Below are 6,741 nucleotides of genomic sequence, written 5' to 3' on the forward strand. Positions count from 1 at the left end.
TGGGTGATATTGGCCATTCTTTTGAGGACAATATGTATTTGAAGTGTATTGTAGGTTTTGAATTTTGTTTTCTTCTTCCTAGCACTCTTCATTTGGACCATTCTCATATCTCTCTATTTATACTGCTTTAACTTCAGAAATGCACTTAACTCTTGGCAGTGTATCTCCTATAACCATTTTCTGCTCAAGCGTTTGTTTCACTGCCTGGTTACTGCCAAAGCAGTTTCACGTTCCTGTTTTCTCCCCTGGGTGACTCTTTTGAAGCACTTAATCTTTTAAAATTTTTACACACCTGCTAATGTTTCCCTATTTCCCATGTAGCCACTTAATAATTAAGGAAGCGAAGAGGATCTTTCACTTCGCTCCTTCCAGCTCCCCACAAGAAAACTCCTGATTATTTGGTGCAGGAGGACATAAATGCTAATGATTTAAGGCAAGCAGGCACCTCTTCGACTCGCGGGGATGCGAAATGCTAATCCCCATCTTCCCCCCTCCCAGCATGCCGTTCGACGAGAGTGTGTACATCGATTTGATCTCTCACATCAAAAGACAAACACTGATGCGAGTCAGCAGTTCCTCTGTCAATGTCATTCCTTGATGTGATTCTTTCCACGCACATCTTTATGGAGCCGAAGGATCGAGCTTTAAGCAATCACAACTATTGGCATTTTTTAAAAGGAGATTCATGGGCGTGGGGAAGGGGGAAGAGCGGACTTGCCAGCCCGGATGGAGATGCTCCGCGCTCGAACGCCGCTAATCCCATTGTCTTTACCTGTTATATGTTTCATTAACGTTGTCTTTCAGGATCAGCTTCCAGCAGTGCAGGGGAATAAGTTTGAATATGCGCAAAAAACAAAAAGAATTGAATGGCAAGGTTCAAAGCAGCCTGCGAAAGGCCTTTATGTGTGCCTTAATCATGCTAAAACACAGGCTGGTATGCCGGGTGCGTCGCGCTCCCCTTGCTTTTGCTGGGTGACAGGGAGAATTAATATTTGGCCTCTGATGCAGTTTTTTTTTGAAGGAATAAAGAAAGTAAAGAGAAGCATTATCTATTCAAGTAGCGCAGGGAATAGCGTACGCCAGGCTCCCTCTGTTCGAGCTGCTGTGTCTCATTTTGTCTAGAGAAGATCAGAGAGCCGAGGACTCGCCACTGCTGAGCGCCGAGTGGGAAATGAGACTGAACTTAGAGTTTTCAATCCTCGGGGAGAGTTTTGTAGGGGTAACCAGACTTGTGAGCGCATTTGTATCGCACAACTGGCTAAGTATACTGCAAAGTGATATGCGAGTATGGAGATAATGAAACAACGGAGCTGGTTTTACCCACTGGTACATAGTCTTTGTTGAATTACTAAAAGCAAAGATATTTTAAAGATAATAGAAAGATGAAAGATCACTAGTGTTTTATGTGTGGTAATAACACAAAACACACAGACACACACGTTATGAAGGGATTGTTAAAGTTTAGAGAAGGAACTGACTGAAAATAGTGATGCTACTAACATAAGCTCATTTTAATATCTTTCTCCCAATTTTAAAAAATAGTCACTACTTTTTGGCAGTTTGAATGTGTTTGTAATGGTTTGAAATGGTCCATTTGGCAACTACAGATTTTCTGTTCAGTCATAAAGAAATTGTGTTTTTTGAGGAAAACATTTCAAAAATAATTTCAAAATCATTCTACATCGCTGCAGAAGTACCGACCCAGTCTTTGCCAAGTGAACATGTAAAGAAGATCAAACACCCTTAACAAAAAAGGTAAATCAGCGATGTAGGATGATTTTGAAGTTGAGGGAGAAAATACAGTCAGAGTTTTTCGACCCTAACTGTCTTGAGCCAGAATACACAGAGTTCAGGGAGAGCAAGACAAGACAAGCATTTGACATTAAAAAGTATATAAATTGTATTATTTGTATGAAAATAACTGATCTTTTCATTAGATAAGACCCTTCTTCCTCAGCTGGGATCGTTTACAACCGCATTTGGGATCGTTTGAAGCCGCATTGTGAGTACATTGTCTGTAAATTGTTGTTCTGGAAGTGGACTTCTCCTTTAATATGTGAAGTGAACAATGCTATATTTGTTTCAGAAGGCGTAATTACATTAGAAATCAAATATATCTGGGATGTAGTTTTAAATGGTTACATACACCTCAACACATTAATGTTCGTAGTCAACAAGTGCAAAATGAGCTCTTAAAGGGGTCATCGGATGCAAAGTTCACTTTTACATGTTGTTTGAACATTATTGTGTGTTGGCAGTGTATGTACAAATCTACACTGTAAAAAATAAAAAACACAATTTGTTGAGTAAGCTTAAAATAATTTGTTACCCTGCTGCCTTAAAATTTTAAGTTCAGTCAACTAAAATAAGTTTAGTCAACTTGAAATGTTAAGTTGTACTAAGTAACAACTTAGATATTTGTGTTTGCTAAACTTAACATATGGGTAAGTAACCCAGCTGCCTTAAAATTTCAAGTTGATTCAACTCAAATATCTAAGTTGTCACTTAGTATAATTTAACATTTCAAGTTGAATAAACATTTTTTGAGTTTACTGAACTTAAAATTTTAAGGCAGCCACAAATTATTTTAAGTTGACTCAACAAATTGTTTTTTACAGTGTACCCTATAATGATGAAAATCCATGCAGTGGTTTTTAATTAATCTGTAAAAACAATATCCCCTTTTTCAAATCGAGCCATTCTCAGATGCCTGTCGGTGTGATGTTACACCCACAGAGGCCGCTCCCACGATAGTTGATTGACATGAGCTTCTTACCTCAGACCTGCCCTAAATGGTCACAGTCCAACCTCCATTGTTTCGATGCCGGAGCAGGGATGTAAGTTAGACAAGAATATCTCAGATTGAGCGATTGAGGTGTTGTGTTGCTGCATGTAATAATGAACATAGTGGTTGTCATTTACTACTGAAGCAGTGGATTATGTTTGTTTGTGAAGGGAATGCACTTCCCAAACTACATAAATGTGTCTATGTTCACGCAAATCATTTGTGATCCAGCTTCACCTACAGCAGAAGTGAGTATAAGGTTTTTTTTATGAATCTCTGCAATCACTTTTCCTAATAACATGCTAGTTATGATTTCATGGCAATTCGTACATATTTAACGAGGTGGCTAATTACGAGTGAAGTTGTACGAATCCGTATGAATTAGCCACTAGATACACTCTTAAAAAAATAGGTGCTTTAAAAGGTTCTTCACAGCGATGCCACAATAGAAGCATTTTTGGTTCCACAAAGAACCATTCAGTCAAATGTTCTTTAAAGAACCAGCTCTTTCTGAAGAACCTTCTTTCGCCACATAGAACCTTTTGTGAAACAGACAGGTTCTTCAGATCTAAAAGTTCTTTATGGAACCATTTAGACAAAAAAGATTCTTCTAAGGCATTGTGAAGCACCTTTATTTATTTTATTTTATTTTATTTATTGGGCATTTCTGCAATTTTCTTGATAGGACAGTGGCGATCGGACAGGAAGCGAGTGGGAGAGAGAGAGGGGGTGGGATCAAGAAAGGTCCATGACCTTCTCGGGACAAGCACAAGCACCTTTATTTTTAGCGTTGGGAATTCTGTTGGTCTAATGTGTTTTTTTTAAAATGTAGTTTTAAGTAATTCACATTTCTTAGTATTTGTGGTTCAAAAGGAAAATATGTACTACTTTTTTTTTCAATTTATTTGTAAGAAAAAGTGTTACTTGACTGTACATTTAGTCCCAAAGTAGCTTCCCCAGCACTGTTAGAGACAAATATAGCAGATGCACTAAAACGGAGGCTAATTCAATCACTTTAAATCACCCATTTATGTACGTTTTTTTTTCATATCCACGGTGCTTGCTTTTTCCTTAATGCCCCGGGCTTGGTATCCTATTAGACAAAGCGTCATTGCTAGGCCTTACGTTTCACTTTATGCACCACAGACTACACATTCAAGTCCACTAGAGCAAACCCCGGCCTTTGAAAGCGCTTGAACCACGTCGATATGAAACCACGGTTCTCGTATATTTATAACACTACAGTCGCAGATCTTCTGTCGAAGGTCTGTGCGAAGCGTTCTTTCCACATCGCCGGGGAAAGTATGTGTCCCTTTTATTTCTGCGCATAATGACATAACAGATGTTTATTATTCAGAGGGAGAAATCAGTGAAAGGCTATTGAATCCGTTTGTTTAAGGCCGCAGTAAAAGTGGAATAATTTGCAAAGTCTTTGAGAATCAACACAATCAGCAGTGGCTTTAATAGCATTTTAATTAATCTTCCTCAAATTGCGTGCGAGCGCTTAAAAGGAGCCCATTCGCCGCTGGATCTTCTGGGTGTTATATTGTGTGCATGAGAGATGCAGCTATGTGATGGGAAACCCAGGGGACACGCAAGAGGACAATGCTGGCTCTCTGGAGGATTCCATGCTGCCGAAGTGAATGTGAATGCATAAAAGAAAACTCGGCAGCAGTGGGGGATAGGGCACAACATGGCTTGTGTGTCTTTTGTACAAATCAGCACAGAATGCGTCCGCATTCGTAGTTTAATCCTAGATAGGTTACTTGTTACGCTTTGAGTGATTTGCATACTAGATACATGCTAGCTATTCAGGTTTTTACATATGCAGCACAAAGAGTAAAGTTAGCAGAATGTGTTTATGAGATTTGCTTTCTTGTCCACTCTAAACAAAAGCAGACACATGCAACGTGAGCGTCCACCATGCGCTCTTTGTCGGCCCAGGCTACACCCCTCCATTTGCTGCTTGCTTGCTTTTCCTGTTTGGTCTGCTCTCTTTGGTTTGTCCCTTATCTTTCCATCAGTCATTCCTCCTGCTTGATACAGCGCTTGGCTCTGCCTTGTGGTGTTTGGCACCCTTTCTTTTCTACCCCCCTCTCTCTGTGAAAGACACTTTGTCCTCCTGTGCTAAAGTTTAGAAGCGAGGGAGAAACGTCTTGGCAACACTTTCTGGGTTTGCTGCCATTACACCTGGATGTGGCCAAGACTTTGTCTACAGGGAGATCTTCTCCTGCAACGCTGGACAAATGAAGTCGTCTTTGTTTATTTTGCAGTAAACAACAGAATTGACAATGACAGTTTTCAGTATCATTTTGATTAAAACATTGTGAAACAGTCTTACTGTTTACTGTATTTCTAAATATTGTTTATTTATTTATGATGTGGAAATGCTTACTAGATACACAGAGCTGCTACTTAGAAGTTTTCAATATTACTTTGTTAAAATATTGTGGTTAAAAATCTAGCTGTTTTTATTTATTTATAAATTAATTAGCAAGGAATATTTTGAAAAATATCTTGACATGCTACAGAATAAATTATTAGTATTTTATTTAATTCTAAAAATATATTTAAATATTAAGATGCTAGAAATATGCCACATAAATGTGCAAAGAAGGCTTCTAATTTGTATTTTTTTACTGGTTTTAACCTTGAGTCTCTAAGACTAAGTAGTCTTTCTACTTTAAAAAAATTCACATTTTATTCAATCTGTTGCTTGCTGTTTCTTTAAAAATTGTGAAAATTGTTTCTAAATTTTTTTTCAATATACTGTCTGTGTGTAAACTAATGTTTTGATTAGCATTCACTCTGTATTTTTTACTGCATATGTTTTATTTTGACTTTTTAATATACTTTTTAAATCTGTTTTTTCTCTCTTTAAGGAGGTTACTGCAGGAAGTCAAGAGTGTATCTGGGTTTTCCATCTTCAATCCCTGTAGAGGTCACTGTTGCTTGGCACAGCTGAAAAACAACTGAAGCTCAAAGGAAGGTAATTAGATCCAACATTATCTGATATTCACACATACACTTAATATTTCACAAAATCGTGTTGATTGCTCACATAACTTGAATCCAGCATCAGCTGAGAGACAACTGAGCATCTAGTGTTGTTTCAGAATTACCTGCAGGACAATCTGAATCATCTAAACAAGCGTCAGGAGATATTTTACATTTATAAGATCAGTTTATTTGTGTAAGAGCTGCATGATGGTAATTGAATTCCTTGATATTTGTGTTTCAGGAAATGATTACAGGCTGTAATTAAGGGTGCGGCTTTGTTATGGAGCTCTAAAACGAGAGATATTAATTTGCTCTCGACTCCACATTTGTTTGTGCCATTTAATTCAGAAATCCACACACACTTGGTGCGGAAAACATGTCTGAATCAACTCTAAATCATATTTATCGCTAGGAACACACGTCCAGATGGCAGACTCTTAACTGAGCTTGGATTAATGGGAGGACGGGCAAGAACTGCATCAAACTCCTCTTAAGGACCTTTGAAGAACAACATTGCTAATCGCTCATAAGGACGCTGTAGAACATGTTTGTTGGGTAAAAATAAACAAATTATGCTTTGCTTGGAAACACATTGCCAGCTTCAGCTGGCATTTCTGATAGATATCCATAGACTAATATGTATGTGTGTGCGTTTACGGCGAAATGCAGATGGCCTGGCACACATAAGCCCTTAGTTAGGATTCTGTTTAAGTGTTAAAATCAATTCCAAGCAAATAACGTGGAAACCTTTGTGTAAGCACTTTTTACACTCTTAATTCTCCCTTGTTAAATTAGCCTCGGTGTTGGAATGATGGGACAGCAGATGAAGAAGAAACCAAAGTGTGCTGATAGTGGAGCGTCTAAAGGTTTGCAACGTCGGTAGTTGAAATTTTTTAAAAGATTAGTCTACCAAATAGTGTCTTGAAAATATGCAGTTTAAATGAACAAACAATATA

General features: G+C 38.1%; 1 long non-coding RNA gene across 1 annotated transcript in view; it reads left to right on the top strand.

The window, feature by feature from the left end:
- Positions 1–6,326, top strand: part of LOC127170669 (uncharacterized) — a 30,393-nt gene extending 24,067 nt beyond the window's left edge. The window contains exons 3-4 of the long non-coding RNA XR_007828389.1: positions 5,668–5,774; positions 6,198–6,326. This is a non-coding gene — a long non-coding RNA (uncharacterized LOC127170669). The remainder of the gene's footprint in view (positions 1–5,667; positions 5,775–6,197) is intronic.
- Positions 6,327–6,741: the final 415 nt, after the last annotated feature.

This window comes from Labeo rohita, chromosome 9 (genome assembly GCF_022985175.1).
Source record: "Labeo rohita strain BAU-BD-2019 chromosome 9, IGBB_LRoh.1.0, whole genome shotgun sequence".
Taxonomy (NCBI): domain Eukaryota; kingdom Metazoa; phylum Chordata; class Actinopteri; order Cypriniformes; family Cyprinidae; genus Labeo; species Labeo rohita.